This window comes from Sminthopsis crassicaudata, chromosome 6, assembly GCF_048593235.1.
Source record: "Sminthopsis crassicaudata isolate SCR6 chromosome 6, ASM4859323v1, whole genome shotgun sequence".
Taxonomy (NCBI): domain Eukaryota; kingdom Metazoa; phylum Chordata; class Mammalia; order Dasyuromorphia; family Dasyuridae; genus Sminthopsis; species Sminthopsis crassicaudata.
The window spans coordinates 30746354-30767503 of NC_133622.1; the positions used below are offsets into that span (position 1 = coordinate 30746354).

The following is a 21150-nucleotide window of genomic DNA, read 5'->3' on the forward strand; positions in this document are numbered from 1 at the left end:
ATGATTGCAAAGGGGACATTTAGGGACCCTTATCATCAATAAGGAAATTTTTTATTTGGACTGGTCACACCAGACAGAATGCCCTCCATGTAGCCTTTGAAAGTGGTTCCCTCAATTCCTGCTCCTCTGAGTAGTATCTTGGTACTCTAAACATGTGTTGTGAGGAGAAGGTGGAGGAAACTTCTCTAAATCTTCAGTGAATTCAGTCTCTGAGGAGAGTATCAAAGAAACATCATAGGTTTCCCCCATACAACACTGCCGAATTTCAGCATTCAGGTTTGTTTTTTTTTGTTTGTTTGTTTTTTTACCAAGAGGAAATATTATGGGATTTGGAGAAGCCTAAGAGGTAAACCTAGAAGAAGAAGACTTCCATAGTAAGTTTCAGAGAAAACAATGTCCTTCCTCAAGGAATATAAGACTACCTGGAAAGGATGAAGGCAATGAAACAAGCTGTTTTGTTGAATAAAATGACAGGATAAAATAATGGTAAAGAGAAATAGTAGAACAGAATAGAACTTTACCTAATAACTGGTCTCCTTGAAAATTAGAATGGGCCAAAAAGGAAGAAATGATTCCATGAAAAAGTAAAAATAAAAAAGTGAAAAAAAGAAGAAAAAAATTTAAGATATGTATTATCAAAATAACTGACCTTGAAACCAAGTCAAAGAAAAATACTCTAAAAATGATGAAATCATCTGAAACTCATGATTAAATAAATGAAAGTCCTGGGTATTTGAAAAATACTTATATCTATACATTGTAAATGAAAACTTTTTTGGTCTATTAGGGTCAGAGAGCAAAATGAAGATTAAAAAAATTCATAGCTCATTCTGGAAAGAAATATGAAATGAAGAAAAAAAAGGAAACTCATAGCTATATTATAGCCAAAATCTTGAGGTTCTAGGTTAAAAAAATAAAACAAAAAAAACAAAAACAAAAAAAAAGACTTACAAGCATTCTTTTCTCCCCCCTTCCTCAAAAAAGGAGTTCAAATTATGAAATCATAGTTTGGATCACACAAGACAAGGGCAGCTTCCACTGTACAGGGGAGGAAAGTTTGCAATAAATATTCTAAAAGACAAAAGATTATATATATAATAATAAAAAAAGTCCAAATAAAAAATAAAGGGGGGAAAGGACTTTTAATAAAAGGCAATTTCTATTCAACTAATCCAATCAATCAAGAATTGAGTAAATGTTTTTGAAATGGAAACATAGGAGTCAAACACACTGTGAGGATAGATATTCTTTTTTTTTTTTTTTTTTTTTTTTTTTTGCTGAGGCAATTGGGGTTAAGTGACTTGCCCAGGATCACACTGCTAGGAAGTATTAAGTATTTGAGACCTGACTTCAGGGAGGCAAATAGGGAAGCTATTATTATTATAGGTAGATATTCAGATATTATTCTAAGGAAAAAAAGTGAAGATACATACTCTGAAATTGCCTTAACATCAGTGAAAATTAAAGGAATGTGGCATAACAGAAACAACATTTACTCTAAAACCTGAGGATTTGAGTTCAAATCCTGCCTCTGAAAGAATTATCCTAAGTGACCTTGGAAAAAAATCATTTCATTTTGAGTAGGCAAGAAGAACTTGAGCATACCTGTAAGATTATGAATTATTCTCTGGGAAATAAGGACAATTATAAATTTTATTCATTTGAAGAAGCAGCAGTGGGCAGAATACAGGGGCATTTCCCTTGAGTTTCTCTTGATAATAAAGCAGCAAACAGTTCCTCGATGATGAGCCATGTCAAAAGCATCTATTCATCAGACTGCCTGAATGTCTTTCATGACCATCTCATTATTTCTCTTTAAAAACTCTTTGACAACAATATAAACCACATATCCCATTGGAGAAGCAGAACAGAGGAGCAACAGGATCCCAACAGTGAAGAGCAACAGAAAAAAAAAAATCATGCTAACATGACAGCAATGGAGCTCTGTATTTGAAATAGCTGGTGCCTCTACAGTGATTTTACTGGTGTACACTTTCTATACAGCAGAATTTAAGGTTGTCTCTTTTGCAAGAAGGCATAAAGTTCACCGCAGGAATGAATAAAACTTCAATTGCTATGTTTGATACAACAGATATCAGAACTTTCTTTTTTGTTTGTTTGTTTTTGTTTGTTTTTTCCCTGAGACCATTGGGGTTAAGTGACTTGCCCAGGGTCACACAGCTAGGGAAATTAAGTGTCTGAGGTCACATTTGAACTCAAGTCCTCCTGATTTCAGGGCTGGTGCTCTATCCACTGCCACCCAGCTGCCCCGAGACTCAGAACTTTCTTCAATTAGCAGGGCTCATTCTTAGTATAATAAAGTATATTAGTCTTGCATTATTGCAGAAATTATCAGGTAATTTAAAATTTTTTACAAAACTTTTTATTTTCAAAACACATGCATAGATAGTTTTCAACATTTATCCCTGCAAAATTTTGTATTCCAATTTTTTTCTCTCTCCCTTCCCCTCACTCCCTCTCCTAGATGGCAAGTAATACAATATATATTAAACATGTACAATTCTTCTATACTATTTCCACATTATCATGCTGCACAAGAAAAATCAGATCAAAAAGGAAAAAAAAAATGAGAAAGAAAACAAAATGCAAGCAAACAACAACAACAAAACAAATGAAAATGCTGAAAAAAGTGCCCCACAGTCCTCCCTCTGGCTGTTCATCACAAAATCACTGGAACTGGCCTGAATCACCTTGTTGTTAAAAAGAGCCAAATCCATCAGAATTGATCATTCTATAATCTTGCTTTGCCGTGTACAGTGTTCTCTTGGTTTTACTTACTTTACTTAGTATCAGTTCCTGTAAGTCTCTCCAGGCCTCTCTGAAATCTTTTGCTGGTCATTTCTTACAGAATAATAATATTCCATAACATTCATATACCATACCTTACTCAGCCATTCTCCAGCTGATGAGCATCCACTCAGTTTTCATTCCTTGCTGCTACAAAAAGAAATGTACAAACATTTTTGTCCCTTTCCCTCCTTTAAGATCTCTTTGGGATCCAGGCCCAGTAGAGACACTGTTGGATCAAAGGGGATGTACAGTTTGATTAGCTCTTTGGGCATAGTTCCATATTGCTCTCCAGAAATTCTCAGATAATTAAGAAGGATAAATGAGCAAGTTTCACAAAATATGAATTTTCATTAAGATAAAATGAGTTGGCGTTTCCTACGTGGAGATTGATTGCATCAATTAGTATTTCTTAAAAAAACAGAGTTGGAAAGAAAGGAATATTCTTTCCATAATTAGTATTCTTTCCCTGACAAAAGCCAGTCTCCTGTGACTCACCAAAGGGGAAAACATTTTGATATGGCACATCTAGAACATCAAAATGAGGGGAGGGAGTTGGAATAATGCCTTATAATATTGAATCCCACTCTTCTCTTTCAGCACCCTAAAGGGAGACACAAATGATGTTCTGAGATCTTTAGGGATAAAAACTACTCGACTCACCATGTGCTCCTTCTAAGCCCAGAAAAGAAGGGTGGAAACCAGCTGTGCAAAGTCGGTGTTTAGGGATGCCGCCCACCCCTTTTATTTTTGCCTTTACTCTGATACCAAAATGATTTGCCTGTAACTTGTCTATAATTTGATCTTGAACAAAAGCTTTTGGTAACAAAGAAAAATATTTAAAGCCAGCCCAAAGGATGCAGCCACAGCATATGACAGCACACTCCATATTCTGACTGCAATCTGATCTTTCTTTGGAGAAGAGGAAGGTTTATCCTTATCAGCTTTCTAGGACTCAGATTATTCTTTAAATTCATCAGTTCTTACTGTTTGGGGTGTGTCATGATTTTTTTGTTTCTTTTACATGATTGATTTTGTTTGCTTTGTTTTACTTCATACCAGTCTCCCTATATTTCTGGTTTCCTCATTTTTTTGTCTCTTAGAGTGAAGACTTTCATTTTGTTCATATAATATTATTTGTTCAACAAATCCTCACTTAACAGGTACCTGCTTTGTTTTCAGGTGGTTTTTTTTTTTTTTTTGCTACCACAAAAAGTATTGCTATGAATATTTTATCATATAGAAACTTGTTTTGACTTCCTGGGCCTACATGCTTGGAATAGGATCATTTGATCAAAGGATATGAACAATTCTATATCTTTTCTTACATGATCCCAATTTTTTTCCCCAGATAGCTGAGCCGCTTTACGCTTCCAACAAATGTGACCAAAAGATAGCAAATATAGAAGATTCCATTGTCCTTCTTTGTTGGCTTTCAACATTTGGGAGAGCAAAACATTTTAATTGCTTTCTTCTAACAGGAGATCTTCTATGATCTTGCCAACATTATACTATACAAGACTTCCTAAAAAATATAATGTGTCTGGTTTGATGATTTTCTTACCACCTATATTAAATGAAACCTAAAACAGAGAGAGCCCTATACTTACCAAGATGGTTTTCAGTGTCATGGAGGAGATACAGCAGCATCCAAATTGAGGAAGCATTTACTATACATAATGATGTCTTCCAAATAATCCTATTGTAACATAGGAATTATTGCATCAAACCTCTGGAATATGATCGAGCCTTCTGGATGAGAGCTAAGTACTCAGGAGTTTGGACTAATTATAAGCATCTTACATTAGAAGTGCAACAGGTTACCCCTCTTCCCTATCTTCCCCTACATGATTTAGGAAAATGGGACAAAGGCAGCATTTGATTGGCTTTGGGTGGGACAAGCTGCAAGTTATGTCTCTCTTGATAATTTTCTGATGACCGCTGGTTGTATTGACTCCAATTTCTTGAAATATGGATCTGGGGGCATAAAAGGTCCCACTCATGCAGGACCAAGGCCTCGCCAATTTGATGGATTTGATGAATCACCACCTCCTGTCCTGCTAACTACATGTGTTTTCATATGGAGAAAAAAAAGCATCTATAGAAATTAAATGCTACTGAAACCTTGTGGCAGCTCCTTACTATGTCATGGCTAAATAAATCTACTTTTACTAATTGTCCAATGGCCTATGAGTGTCCTCTTCTGTCCCAGCATTCAACCTGAAATAACAGGTTTAGGATTTCTACTAGGGGGGATTCAATAGAATTTTGAAGGGGGATAAAGAATTTTTAAATCAGAGATAATTATGTTAAAAGATACCCTAGATAAGAAATCAATATCAATACTTAATATGTATGTATCAAATATCAAAAGAATTTGAAAGCTTGAAGGAAAAGTTAGTCAAATTAGGAGAAATAGATTCTCCCTACCTGGGTGAGAATGCAAAGGACTTCAATCCCCTTCATCACTAAGTGATTACTCTGCCAAAGAGAAATGGGGGAAAGGATTTCATATCTTGGAATATATTTCTCTAATTTCTATTTCTACTTCTGATAACAATGTTTACTGACACTAAAGGGTCTTTGAAATTTGTTCTTTCGGTAGCTTTTTTCTGTAATATATTTTATATTACACTAAATATAGCTTATTCATTATATTATGACTAAAATTAATACCTGTTTTTTTTTCTGATCATTTTGCATGTATTGATTCATTTGTTGAATTACATTTTAAGAACGTTGGGGATGAGGATTGGGTAGGAACAAGATCAGATACTTCTGTCTCCTAGTTAAGTGGCACTATGCACTGGAATTATAGTCTCAAATTTAGTGTGAATTCAAATCTAGCCTTGGATACATATTAGCTAAGTAATCTGGGCAAATCATTTAGCCTCTATTTTGCCTCAGTTTCCTCAACTGCAAATAGCATCACTTTCTTAGGGTTGTCATGAGGATTAAAGGTAATAATATCTGTACTGAGCTTAATATAGCAGCTGGCACATAGTAGGCATTATATAAATATTTGTTTCCTTCCCTTTTCCTCCAAAGCATTTAGGTCATTTATGTGAGATAATTCAATTAAATTAAAGATAATTCAATTTAATAAATGTGAGAATTATGTTCATGGGAATACAAAGATAAAACCCTCAGAGAGAACCTTTCAAACCTTACACCTCTCTTCCCTTCTGCCCTCTGTTGTAATGAGGGATCAATAAATAAGTGCACAGATAAATCAATGCAAATTTGTAGAGGGAGAGAAGAAAAAAGAATTTAGGGGGAGGAAGGACTCTGGGTTGGGCTTCAAAGTATGACATGGATTAAAACAGATTAAAAGCCAGGAATGAAGTGCTGAATTCAGGAACCTGAATATAGTTTACTTTGACAGAAATATGGAATGCGTGAAAGACAGTAATATGAAACTAGGCTGGAAAGGTAAGTTGGAGCTTTTAAATATCTGGTTACAGAGTCTTTGTCCTTAAGTCCAGAAGGAAGAATTAGGAACAATGGGTGAAAGTTGCTGAGAGAGATTTTTGCTATTTCCTAACAATTAGAGTTGTTCCAAAGTAGGATGGATTCCCTAGGAGGAAGTTAGATCCAGTCACTGGAGTTCTTCACTGGTCAGGAATATTGGAATAGATTATTTTCTACTTGATGACCTTGGAGGTCACTTCCAATTTTGAGACTGATTTTGATTCCATGTGGTAGAATCCCCCCTTTGTATGATCAGAGCACTGAGAAACAATAGTCCACCACATCTGTAAAGTTGGGAGGAATTACTATAGCTCTATAGAACAGTGGAAAATCTCCTAACGATTAGAGCTGCCCCCAAATGAAATGAGTTGCTTAGGGAGGAAATTTATTTTCTCTAGTTGGGAGACACAGAACATTTTTTTGAGCTGACTTAGGTCTGTGCTTTAGGACAAAGCTTCTTAAACTATAAATGAATGTGTGTGTAGAGTTACAGAATTATGATTTATTACCAGGAAAATGTTTGATTTTTATATCTATTTTACATACCTATATTTTTGGGGTCATATAAAAATTTCTCAGGTGAAAAGTGGAAAAAGTTTAAGAAGACCTGCTTTAGGAGGACTATCTTGGCATTTTGTAAAAAATAATGCCATTGGAGTAGCTAAGTGGCACAGTGGATAGAGCACCTATCCTGAAGTCAGAAGGACCTGAGTTCAAATTTGGTCTCAGACACTTAACACTTCCTAGCTGTGTGACCCTGGGCAAGTCACTTAACCCCAATCGACCCAGCAATAACAAACAAAAAACCCCAAAGAGTCCACAAAAACAATCAAAAATTCCAAAAATAATGCCATTGCCATGTGAAAGATAACAACGATCCAAAGTAGATGGCAATCATTAGAGTGAAGAGAAGGACATAGTTATGATAGGTGGTGGTGGAATTGATGGGACTTGGTCATTAGATCTGAGGTATAGTGTTAAAAAAATATGGCCCTTTGATCCAGAAATACCACCATTTGGTCTGTATCCCAAAGAGATTATTTTTTAAAGGGGAAAAGGACACACACACACACACACACACACACACACACACACACACACATATATATATATATATATATTCATAGTAACTTTTTGTGGTAGCAAAGAATTAGAATTAAGGGGATGCTCATCAATTGGGTAACACGTTGTGATATATGATTGTGACAGAATTGTGACAGTGCTATAAGAAATGAGAAGCAGGATGCTTTCAGAAAAATATGGAAAAACTTACATGAAAGAGAAGTAAGCAGAACTAGAAGAACATTGTACATAGTATTGTATAATGATCAAATGTGAATGACAGCTACTCTCAGCAATCTAGCTATACAATGATCCAAGACATTTCCAAAGGATTTATGATGTAAAATGCTATCTATCTCCAGAGAAAGAACTGATGGAGTCTAAATGCATCAAAAAATACTTTTTTAAACTTTATTTTTCTAATGGGTTTCTTTTTTGGTTTGTGTTTTCTTTAACAAGATGACTAATATGAAAATATATTTTGTATGACTGTATTATATTATAACCTAGTTTAAATTGCTTGTCTTCTCAATGAGGGAGAAGGGGAGGGAAGGAGAGAATTTGGAACTCAAAAATGTTTTAAAATGAATTTTATTTATCTATTTATTTTAATAATAATAGCTTTTTATTTTTCAAAATACATGCAAAGATTGTTTTCAAATTTCACCCTTCCAAAATCTTGTGTTCCAAATTTTTCTTCTCCCCCTTTCACCCTTTCTCCTTTCCTTCCACCCACCTCCTTCCCTCCTACTCTCCCTCCCTTAGGCAGTAAGTAATCCAATATAGGTTAAAAGTGTTCAATTCTTCTAAACATATTTCCACATTTATCATGCTGCTTATGAAAAATCATATCAAAAGGGAAAAATGAGAAAGAAAAAACAAGCAAGCAAACAACAAAAAAGGTGAAAATACTACTTTGTGATCCACATTCAGTTCCCATAGTCCTCTCTCTGCATGCAGATGGTTCCCTCCATTACAAGACTTAAAATTGCCCTACATCATCTCATAAAATGAATTTTTAAAATTATTTTTAAATGTAATTGGAAAAAATAAAAAAATATGTTTTAAAACAAAGTAATTAGAAGAATGGTGATAACCCTAATAGAAAAAACTTAGAGGACAGATGAGTTTAGGGAATTTTTGCACTTGAGGCAAAGGACAAGAAAAATGACTTCCTTGGAGGTGGGGGAAAGAGAAAAAGAGGAAAACAAAAACCCAGAGACATTGGTATTAAGCAAGGAGTACAGTCCTTTGGCTCATCTGGTAGCTTCCAATTCAATACAAGCATTTATTCAAGACCTACTACAATATGTGCTTAGTGTTGTAATTACTGAGATAAAATGAGAAACACTCCATGGTCCCAAAGAACTTGCATTCTATTGATACTGCATTGTATAAGACATGGATAAACAGATAAGGACATACTTGATATAATTTGAGGAGGGTGACTCAATTGGATGATCAAGAAAGATTTCCCCTAAGAGAATTTTGCCTTAAGTTCCAATGGTCTTGTGATGGAGAGAGCCATCTGCACCCTGAGAGAGGGCTGTGGGGACTGAGTGTGGATCATAACTTAGTATTTTCACCTTTTTTCTTGTTGTTTGCTTGCATTTTGTTTTCTTCTCATTTTTTCTTTTTAATCTGATTTTTCTTGTGCAGCATGATAATTATGGAAACATTCATAGAAGAATTGTACATGTTTGACTTATATTGGATTACTTGCTGTCCAGGGGAGGGGGTCGGGGAAAGGAGGGAGAAAAAAAATTTGGAACACAAGATTTTGCAAAGGTGAATGCTGAAAATTATCTATGCATATGTTTTGAAAATAAATATCTTTACTCCAGAGAGAGAGAGAGAGAGAGAGAGAGAGAGAAAGAGAGAGAGAAAGAGAGACAGAGAGACAAAGAGAGAGAGAGAGAGACAGAGAGACAGAGAGACAGAGAGAGAGAGAGAGAGAGAGAGAGAGAGAGAGAGAGAGAGAGAGAGAGAGAGAGAGAGAGAGAGAGAGAGAGAGAGAGAATTTTGCCTTGAAAGAAGCTAGAGATTCCAAGAAGTAATAGAGAGTAGGGAGTAAATTTCTGGAATAGGAGGCACCTTAAGCAATGGACTACAGTGAGGAAATACAAGGGAATTATGTGAAATAAGCCTGAACTGGCTTAAAATGCCAAATTGAAAAGTTTTTACTCTATCCCAGAGGCAATAAGGAGAGGAGTCTCCAAAGCATCTAGAATAGGGAGAAATCTGCCTTGTGAGTTTGAAAAGTTATTTTGGAAGCCACACAAAGAAAGAGAAAAAAACTGGAGGCTCTGAGGCTAATTAGGAGGCTATTATAGTTCAGGTGAGAGTTGTTGAGGCCCAGAACTAAGATGAAAACTTGTAAGGAGAGAGAAGAGGATATTTTGGGTGAGAGAAGCTGTATCAATAGGATCATTATGACTTGACAACTAATTGATGTATAAGGTGGCTGGATAAAGGAGTAAGAAAAATCTAGAATGTAGCAAATCTGCATGACTGAAAGAATTGTGATATTCTCAGCAGATATTGTGAGGTTTGGAGGAGGGGGTAGGTCTAAGAGGGAAACTGAAGGAGTTCCCATTAAGTTTGAGATATGTATGGCACATGCAGTTGTTCGATGCTGTCTAATTCTTAACTGGGATTTTCTTGATAGAGATACTGGTTTGCCATTTCCTTCTCCAGCTCATTCTACCAATGATTAAGCGAGTTGCCTGAAATCACACAAGAGTGTCTGAAGACAATCGGAACTCGGAAGATGAGTCTTTCTGACCTCAGATGCTGAACTCTATCCCCTGCCACGTGTCCATAGGCCCATATGCCCTTACAACATTTAAATGTATCTGGTCATTATCTGTATGCATGTATCTTAGCACTCTTACTATATTGCCCAAGTTTGGAAGCCAGTGCTAATTGGCTTGGAGCTCACAAGGGATTGTGATAGACTGATAGAGAAACAGATGTATGTATGTTTACATCTATACACAGAAAATGTATCTATCTATAAGTATACATACGTATGCAAACATATTTGTATATATGTGTGTGTAGACACATAAATATGTATGTATACATATATGGAAGCAGAGAGAGACAGAGAGAAAAAGAGAGAGGGAGAGACCAAGAGAGAGGGAGGGAAGGAGAGAGGAAGAGGGAGATAAAATCATTGAACCACGGGAGCTAATGCCTCCTGAAGGTATCATCAGGAGCACTTGGTAGATTGCAAAGAGGCTAAATTGAGTTTGTCAGGAAAACTTTCTGACCATCAGACGTGACCCCAGTGGACTCTCCCGCCCGCTTTCCAAACAGCCCCGAGGCTGCGTGGTGAGATCCCTCCTTTGGAGAGGGGAGGAAGATGGCAGGAGAGGAGGGGAGCCCGAAGCTGCCCGCCTTTCGTCTCAGCTTTAGGGTGGGGGGCTTCTGGGGTTCAGGAAGTGGAAGGAAAGCTCCGGGGCTGTGGCGGTCCTTGGTCCTTGGCTGGGGAGCCAGCCTGTAGGGGAAAGGCAAAAATGGCCCCGGTGGCTCTTCGGGACCTCGGAGAGCGCCGGGAGAGCGCCGGGAGAGCACGAGGGCTGGAGCGGGGCACGACTCCTCCAGGACCGGGGCTGGGGCGCGGATCTCGGCTCATTCGCATCTTTCTGTTCCTTCCTCCCAGCCCTGGTCCTCCCTTCACACCCCCCCCCTGAATTTCCACTCACTAGTAAGTGTGCAAAGGGTGAGCTCCTTTCCTGTGCCCCACAACGTGCCCCGGCCTCTTTAGCCTTTCCCTAGCCTCATATTCTTGTAATGTAGAATTAAGCACAAAGGCTGGACGCCACTGAACTGCGGAGCCTCCGAGGGAGTACGGGGCCCCGCTTGGCCGGGCTCTGTCCCGCAGAGATGAAGACCCGGGAGATGCGCCGGACAGGGAGCACTCTTAGCGTGCCGTCCCTTGCCGAGCGCCTCCAAATCCCGTCTGGAAGAATTGTTGAGAGGAGAGAGGAAAGGCCTTCTCTTTCTGGAATATGGCAAGCCTCGGGGCTAAGCCCTGGGCTGAGGGATGGAGATTGAGGGAGGGGAGTAGAACTAAACTGGATTCTCCTCCTCTTGGGTTTAGGGTTCCTGACGTTGTTGCATCGTGACTGGCTCTTTACGACCCCATTTGGGATTTTGGGGGCAAAGATACTGGAGTGATTTGCCCGTTTTCTTCTCCAGATTATTTTACAAATGAGGAAACTGAGGCTGCCTGAAGTCAGGTGATCAGGATCACACGGGTTGGAAGTGCCTGAGACTGGACGGGAACTCAGGTCTTCCTGAGCTTGTAGCTCTATCTACTTTGCCGACGAACTGTCCTGAGGATTTCGACTCTCTGTAAAAGAGAACAGGTGGCAGGGGTTCTACCTGTCCATATATGAGAGAAGTCAGTAGACTGGGGAGATGTCTTGAGAGGAGTGCACTTGAGCACTCTGTCCTAGCATAGATGCTATGTGCGGAGGGGAGTTAAGTGATCGCTATCTAAAGAGAGAAAGGACAGAGGACCTCAAGGACCTGCGCAGAAGCCTAGCAAGTAACAAGATACTTGGGGGTTTACGAGCAAGTACTTTGCCTCAAATCCAAATCACTCTGGCTTTTATTGGCCAACAATAGTACCAGCCCAAGCCTCACTTCATCATTTCTTGGGCCCTGATTGGTTCAAGATGAATGCAAATAATTATTTCTATTCTGGCTAGATACCCTGAGCATCTTCCCCTCCCAGACTGATTTTTTTAAAAAACTAGGTAAAAGAGACATTATTTGCCTCAATTGTTACTTAGCCTAAATCACTGAATGGGTGTTGCCTCAAAATGAGACCTTCCTCTGCATCCAGAGCCACTGAACTTAGATGGTTCTGGAGGAGAAACTTGAGTGATGATTTTGCACAGCCCTCCCTCACTCTAGTCCAATTTCCTTACATGTGATGGTACCATCTCCTTAACGTCATGGCCCTCTTCTAGAAAGATGGACAAACAATATCCCACTCTTAAGTGGTTACTCTTTCATGGATGATTGTTGTTATTAGTGGGAGTCTGTATTCCGGGTCTACGGATAGGAAACTTTTGTTATTCCCATCTGTATTATTTAATTTGACAAAGAAACTATTTGTTAAAAATAATTGAGTTTATTTGCATATTGTTATTGGGAAACATTTGTGAGTATTACCCTCCCTAGAACTTCTGAGAATAGAAGCTACTCACTGGGGTTTCTAGCCCAGATGGGGTATACTTATTTGTCTAAACAATCTGATTAATGTCTTTCTGAAGCAAAAAAATAAAATAAAAAAAAATGATGTTTTAAAAAATAGATTATTGATACTATCTTAAAACAAACATGCCATTTCGGCTTGAGACCACGTTGCTGAAACCTGAGAAAGGAAGGAATTCGAGATAGATAGTTAGAGAGAGATTGAGTGTGTGTGTGTGTGTGTGTGTGTGTGTGTGTGTGTGTGTGTGTGTAATGGAGACAGGAAGGTAGGAGGGGGGATATGGGTGGAGGATTATAAGAGTGAAATGAAAAGGCAGAGAAAAAAGACAGCATGAAGCAAAAAAAATCACACAGAAGGCAGATTGAGATTGCTCATGCTGTCTATAGCTGCTATTATAGTCTCAATTCATGTATATTCATATGTTCATAGTTTACATAAACCATTCAGTTCCTTCATTTTGGGAGAAAGTGGGATTGGGAGAAACTTTTTTTTTTGAGTCATTAACAACCTGTCAGACATAATTTAGAGAATTGTGTTCTAAAGTTATAGCAAGAATAGCCTTTGTGTGGAATCTGTATCAATGAGTTTTCCTTCAAATTAAAATTTAAATGGTTAACATTGGCATATCATGAATTACCAGCAGATGGCTCCCTAAAACTAATTTAGAAAAGAACAGTTGACTGTACAATTATAGAAATCTTTTGGCTTTTTCTTTTTCTTTTTCTTTTTGAAATCTAAATACAAATTTAGCTTTTATTTATTATTACAAATTAACAAACAAAATTCCAACATTTGATTAACTTATAATAACAAGGAAAAATCTCAATCTTTAATTAACTTGTTGACAATTCATAATTAATTTCTTATTAAGTGGAAAGGAGGTTCCCCCTCCCCAAAAAATCTAATATTTCTTTTCTATTTATTTTTGCTGAAGCTTTTAAATTTTGGCAGATTATAAACTTTGTAGATAGTATCTTTGGTTTAGAACTGGTTTCTTCAATAATAGATTCAGCCAGAGAGGCAGAGATAGCTGTGCTGTTTCAGGAAACTCTTACATTAGAGCTAGAGAAAAGGTCCTTGCCAATCAGGCACTGGATCTAAGGCTTATAGATAAATAAAAGCCCCATCTCCTCTCTCTCCATTAAAAAAAACAAAAACAAAAACAAACAAGGCTGGAATTACTAACAGTCTAAAAATCACTGAATTTGTGAATTGGGAGTTCAGAGGCCATTCTAGTCACCCATACCTGAATAAAAGAATTTCTTAGGAGTTATCTTCAGCAAGTTGCTTGGAAACCTCTAAAGAAGAAGAACCCACAGTTCTCCTCAAATGGCTCCCATTCCATTTTTTGGATACCTCTAATTATTAGGCTTTTTTTTTTTTTTCCCAATCCTTCATTCAGAAGTCTGTATATTTAGTCATTGAGTGATGACATCCAAATCACAGATAAGACAAAAACTCTTTCAACTCTTTTTCTTGACCAATGCCAAAATGATTTAGCTGATGATTCACTATCAAGACCATCTTTGTTGATAAGTATTGCAAATGAAAGAATTGTTTTGGGTTCTATCATTTCTACTTTATGTTTAAAAACTGCAGTTCTTTATCACTAATTCATAATCAGCTACTATTATAAGATTACCTCGGCAGAATACTAAAATATGAACAAGAGACTATTTTTTTTCATAATTACTATCTACATCCAATAAATTTAGGCATAAATACTCTAATACTTATATGGAGGACACTAATAGTGTACTCACTACAAAAAAGAGATATAAAACATTTTTGAAACATGCAACAGAGTTGGAATGATCTAATTAGTTTATTGTTAAGTGTTTTCTTCAATCTTTCATATGAATAAGTGTTTTAAAAGGTACTGGATCATAAAAATAAAAATGGAAGCAAATTGCTTATTGATTATTTGGCTCTAGAATCCTATGTGTTTCTTATTTATTTATTTGATCCTATGTGTTTCTTTTCTTATTTGATCTTATAGGTTTCTTTTCTTATTTATTTTATTTTATGTGTTTTTTTCTTTTTTCTTTTTTTATGTTTTTCTTTTCTTTACTTATTTGATCTTATGTGTTTCTACACAAATTAAACACATTTTTTCTTCTAAAAAGTGTTATTATAAATAGAATGATGAAAAAGGTCATAATCAGATTCCTTTCCTATTCCTTTATTATTATCAGTAGTTTATTTATAATAAGCTTGTTACCTAAGTCCATAAACCAATGTGCTCTGAGCATGTTTATACCTAAATAACTGGAGTTGGTTACTTACCTAAAGAAGCCTATGCTATCCTTATATGTATATTTTTATTTGAGAAATGATATTTTTTCTCCTTTGGGTCAAAAATTAAAATAAATTTCTTGAGATATGAATCAAGACTTCTAGAAATATCTTGAAATACTATATCAGGACAATTCTAGCAAGCAAGTCTGTACATAGAAAGTAAAGATTTGTCATTTGTCCATTTGATTTGATTATAATTTAAAGTGAATCTTGATAATTCCAGACCAAAAAATCACTATGGAGTTTGAATTATATAAATGGACATTTAATATGGATCAGATTAATGCATTAAGACTTCTTAACTTTACTAAAACATGTATAGACACAGCCCCAGGGAAATAATATGACTTAATACTATTAATTATCTGCTTATGTTTTGTATAGTAGTGATACTATTTAATTTCTAAATAATAGAAATCTATAGAATAGAAATCTGTAAAATAAATTTTACTGATGGGAACAATGAACACAAATTTAGGCTTCTCTTTCTAGCTCCTTGGTAACTCATAATACCCTTTAGGGGAATAGGATCTAATATCTTGTTTTTTATTTGTTTTTCGTATAGTATTGGTGATAAACTGTTGTCTGAGGACTATCCTAGCTAACATTGGAAAGACTCATGATTAGACTGGCTACAAGATGATGGCATTTTTGTCAATAACTTCTTTCAAAGCATAAAGGACTCTCACCAATAGAATAAGACATCTTTGATACATGAAAACATTTGCTTTCCATGTAAATGAATCCTTTAATATGTTAGGGTAGCTGGGCATTTTATTTAAAATATATTACCAAAGGGCAGAAAATCAATTTTTACCTATTTAAACAAATTAAATTTAAATTTATAGAACTTTTCATTGAAGAATCTCTAAATGCCTTAAAAGACATGATAGAATGGCAAATGGTATCAGTCCTAATTAAAAATTTGATTTACATTCAGTTTCCTTAGTTCTTTTTCTGGTTGCAGATGGCATTTTCTGTTCAAAGTCTATTGGGATTGCTTTGATCACTGAACCACTGAGAAGAACCAAGCCTTTCATAGTTGATCATCACACATTTTTGCTGTTATTGTGTACAATGTATTCTTGGTTCTGCTTGTTTCACTCAGCATCAGTTCTTGTAAATCTTTCCAGGTCTTTCTAAATCAGATTGTTCATCATTTTTTATAGAACAATAATATTCCATTACCTTCATATACCACAACTTTTTAAGTCTTTCCCCATTTGATGGGCATCTATTCATTTTCAGATAATGTTCTCCAGCGTGCTCGTGTGTGTGTGTGTGTGTGTGTGTGTGTGTGTGTGTGTGTGTGTTTAAATCAATGGAAGGGATCCTTAACAATGGTTTAGTAGACTGTTTCTGTTTCAACTTAGTGGCTTTCTTTTTAAAATAATATTGGTGTTGAGTACTAACAATGAAGTTCTAGGATTAGTACTTGTGATAATAACGGAAAAAAGTGTAACTATTCAATTACTGCTTTGTCTGTTTTCCCACCAAGAACCATAATATTTAGACAGAAAAGTACCGAACAAATACAGTTCGTAGGGAATTGAAACTGAAGTGAGGGCATGATAGAAAAATCATTTACTTTTCATCAGTTAGTCAGTTGTTTTGGTCCAGAACAGACCAAGGACAAAGCACTGAAATAACTAGTGTATATGATTACTTGTCTGTTATTGACAAATATGGAAAAGTTATTGGAGAAAAGAATCATTGTGCCACATGATAAATGTGGAAATATGCTTAGAAGAATTGCATATATATACATATGTATGTATATATATACACACACACACAGAAGGAGAGAGAAAGACAGAGAGGAAGAGAGAGAAAGAGAAAGAGAAAGAGACAGAGACAGAGACAGAGGCACACACAGAAAGAACAAATCCTATAAGGTTATGAATTATGAGTTATATTAATTGGGGAGAGGGTAATTGATTTAGTTGAGAAGTATGGGCCTTCAGTTTTTGAATGGAATGGGGTAAACTCCTACCCTACATAGGCAAACCATAAAAGTTATAACAAGTAAAAAAATGCAACTCAAAAATTTTATTTTGTGAGTTTATATTCAATTCACTTGTAAAAAGCATCCAACAATTGTCATCTAATACTTTAGGGAAAAAAGCAGCATTTATTAAATGCCTACAAGGTGGTCCGATTTAAGCCAGGCACTATGCTAAGTACTTTACAAATAGTTCTTTTGATCCCTCACCACACCTGGAGGTAGGTGCTATTATTATTCCCACAGCTGGAATTATTCCCACAGTTAACAGAAGGTCATACACCTATTTGAGGCCAGATTTCAATTAAGGTTGTCCTGATATCCACTTTGCCACCAACGTGCCCATTACCTCTCCTTCCTCTGCCTTCCTGTCATCTGAAAATTTAACATTCAAATCATCTAAATCATTGATTAAACTGTTTAAAGAAACAGTCCTAAGCAATCTCTCTGGAACTCTGTACTAAGCACTTTGGATAAATTAACAGGTCTGGCCCTCAAGGAGCTTATATGCTATTAAGCAGATGAAGAATAGGCATAGATAAATACAAAATATAATATATAAGGTAAATTAAATTACAACTGGAAGGACCATAAAAATAGGTCATTCCTGAGATGAACCTTGAAAGAAGCTATACATTCCAAGGGGCAGAGGTATCATTAGACCTTCCTCTATCTAGATGGCTCCAGACCCAACTATATTTTTTTTTATTGCCACCATTTTCCAAAATGATACTGAAAAGTTTGTACCCCCTTCCAACTCTTACTCTGGAAAAATGTAACCAAAAATAGGTATTACCTTTGATTCTTTTAAGGCCATGTCAAGTAACTAATTTATTGTTTCACCACTCATATTTAGAGCACAAGATAACAGATAATCCTACAAAGGAGACTAGAAATGGTCAGACAGGCAGGAGAACTAGAATTTAGCAGAGTTGGGAAAAGCCAGGAAAGACCAAGTATGTAAGGGATGTGTCAAATTCTAGAGATAAGTCAGAGAGAATGAGGACTGAGTTTAAAAGCCCATTGACTGGAGCAATTAAGAAATCCTTGGAGTAGTTTTTTTTTTTTTTTTTTTTTTTTTCCCTAGGGGTGGGAATGAACTGTCCAAATTCTCATGCTTCCATGTGTCTCTAGAAGGATAGTAACTCTGGAATAGTCAAACTATAATAACATTATGTTTTTTTCACCTGGAAATTAAAGAGAAAAGATGTAGACTGGACCTGGGATTTCATTGATCAGAGGGAACTCTCCCTCTAAATGCTGGTCATGACATTTTCTGCAAATTAGAATTTTAGATACTAATATCCTCTAATGCACTCTGGAATATATTTGGCCAATTCAATTGGATTTACAGTGACTACTGAGGTATTTAATCTTATCTATTGTTTCACTTCTTATTTAGTTAGTACATACAAAATCCAATTGCGTAAGTGTAAAGTGAGTATTTTGTACAGAACAATACTGTCTCCATAACATTATAGAGTAGATTGCTAAACAAAACATGAAACTTAATTCCAGTTTATTTGAATGGAACTTGAAAAGCTAGGAAAATACATTTTGTCTTCCTACTATAAATAAAGTTATGAACAAATCTAAAAAATATTAAAATCATAGATGAGGAAAATTATGATTTTTATAATTATCAATATGATATGTTTAATGAATATACTTATAATTTAGATCTCTCAGAGCTGCAAGTTCTTGTTTGGGAGTCAGAAACTCACAATGCAGCTTGAAATTATCAATCATTCTGACAATATCTGTTATGATCCAGAACTTGAAACAAGGTACTAAGTGGAATTGAGTTTAGATCTAGTTTAGCACTGATTTAATCCTACAACAAGTAATGGTTTCCTAGTGATATGATGATTGGTTTGTACTCAGTGTGGAGCACATAAGCTAGAAGCTCTCAGGGCCAGAAAAGACAAGCACAACTAGAAGCTCTTTGAGACAGATTTTTAGAGATCTTTAGAGACAGATTCATTCCATCAACCACCTTTGTTGTGGCTGGAGGCTGAAGCACAAACCTTTGGATTCAGGAAATTCAGAAACCAGAGAAGGCAGGTGGGAGCTCAATCTCTTGGAACCAAGGAGAGAGAGAGGCCTCTAAGAAGGCTAATGGGGCCTAGGAAAGAAGACAAGACTTTGAAAGAGACAATAAAGGATTTGGACTTTAACACCTAGCTGCACTTGTGGTGATTACTGAACTGAAACGAAGGCTGCCTCCAGAGACCCCAAGAAAATCTCAACAGAGAACATTACATTCTATTTAATTAATTTATTTATTTTTTCCTGAGGCTGGGGTTAAGTGACTTGCCCCGGGTCACACAAGTGTCTGAGATCAAATTTGAACTCCGGTCCTCCTGAATTCAAGGCTGGTGCTCTATCCACTGCGCCACCTAGCTGCCCCGGAACATTACATTTTAGAGAGAACATTACAAATATCTATATTCTTGTAATCTGTGTATACAATAAGTGAAGTGAATCAAGAACTACAGAAAACTTCCCCACCACAGAACTCTGCTTCTGTTCCCTGGGGAGAGGATGGTCATGATCCTTAAGATCTGAAACATTCTGAGAATTGTTGTTCATTCCTATGCTTGCCAGGGAAAATCAAATCCTGAAAATGATTGTATTATAATCCACCTTCCCCCCACCCCTTCCCAGTTACGATTTGTGTATAAAATTTCCACCTTTCTGTAACAGGTAAAGATCTCCTACATAGGAGAACTCCCAATTTGAAAATTTGCAAAAATCACTTTAAAAGTAATTAAACTGCTACTCAGCCTTAGTCTCCCTAGTAGCTGGGATTACAGGTATTTATTATCTCCTACACCTTCCCAAGTCTCTTTCTTTTTAAAACAAATAACATATTTTCTTTGTGATTGGCTATATCCCACAAATTTTAGTCTTAACTTGAAAAAGCATATTTTAGATAAAGTCTTAGTCAAGACAAAAGATGTTATTCTTTAAACTCATTTTTCCACATTATTTCTACATTTTTTTCTGTGTTTTTGGTATATGATCTTGCACATTTTCATGGCTGCACAGATGAGATTGAAGAGAAATTAAGGAGAACCTATAAAATCAGGTAAAGTATTACAAGCAGTATTAAAATCAGTTTAATAGACTCTTGATAATTCTTGCCACTCAAATTCATCTATCTGGAGATCATAAAAAATTAATAAAACTGATACATGGTAAGAGAGAAGAAAGTAATTTTGAATATTTGAATAAGTGACTTGAGGTTTATAAACTGGAAGTCATTAACTTCCACATTCAATTTACAAAATCTTTCATTGCAAATTGTAAATACTCATTTGTTTTGGTTTTCAAAAGTCGTTCACTGAGGTGTCTATATCAGTATCAACTTTCTTTAATAGTTTTAAGAAACCAAGATTTATGGGGATAACTAGGTGGCGCAGTGGATAGAGCACCAGCCTTGAATTCAGGAGGACCAGGGTTCAAAATCTGGTCTCAGACACTTAACACTTCCTAGCTGTGTGACTCTCGAAAGTCACTTAACCCCAGCCTCAGAAGAAAACAAAAAACAAATTGGAAACTGAGATTTGGATAAAGATTTTTTCTATATGGACACACAGACGTGTGTGTATCTCTCTATACACATATCTATATATATCTTTTAAATTTAATTTTTTATTTTCTCCCAATTACATGTAAGAATAATTTTTACATTCATTAAAAACATTTAGAATTCCAAATTATCTTTCGCTTCTCTTCTCTTCTCCCTCCTTCTTGAGAAGGTAAGTGATTTGATATAGATTATATATATGCAGGCATGCAATTTCCATATTAGCTTGTAAAAGAAAATCAAAAGAAGATCAGAAGAAGCAAAAGTAAAGTTTTAAAAGATACACTTCAGTCTTAATTAGACTGCATCAGTTCTTTCTCTGGAGATGGATAGCATTTTTCATAGTTGTCTTGGATCATTTTATAGCTTAGTCATTCACAGCATCACCATACAATATTGTAACTGTGTATACTGTTTTCTTGTTTCTGCTCATTTCACTGCATCAGTTCTAGTAAGTCTTTCCAGGTTTTTCTGAGAGCATTATGTTAATCCTTTCTTATGATAACACAATAGTATTCCATCACAATCAGTACCATACCTTGTTCAGCCATGGGCAGACCCTTAATTTCCAATTCTTTGCTATCACTAAAGGACCTGCTACAAATGTGTGTGTATGTGTGCGCTTCTCCTTTTTTCTTTTTTAAAAAAACTCTTTGAGATACAGACCTAATCGTGATATTGCTG

The 21150-nt window shown here is 36.0% G+C and overlaps 1 long non-coding RNA gene across 1 annotated transcript in view; it reads left to right on the plus strand.

The window, feature by feature from the left end:
- Nucleotides 1-12655, plus strand: part of LOC141546112 (uncharacterized) — a 118674-nt gene extending 106019 nt beyond the window's left edge. Inside the window, exon 8 of the long non-coding RNA XR_012483240.1 lies at nt 11548-12655. This is a non-coding gene — a long non-coding RNA (uncharacterized LOC141546112). The remainder of the gene's footprint in view (nt 1-11547) is intronic.
- Nucleotides 12656-21150: the final 8495 nt, after the last annotated feature.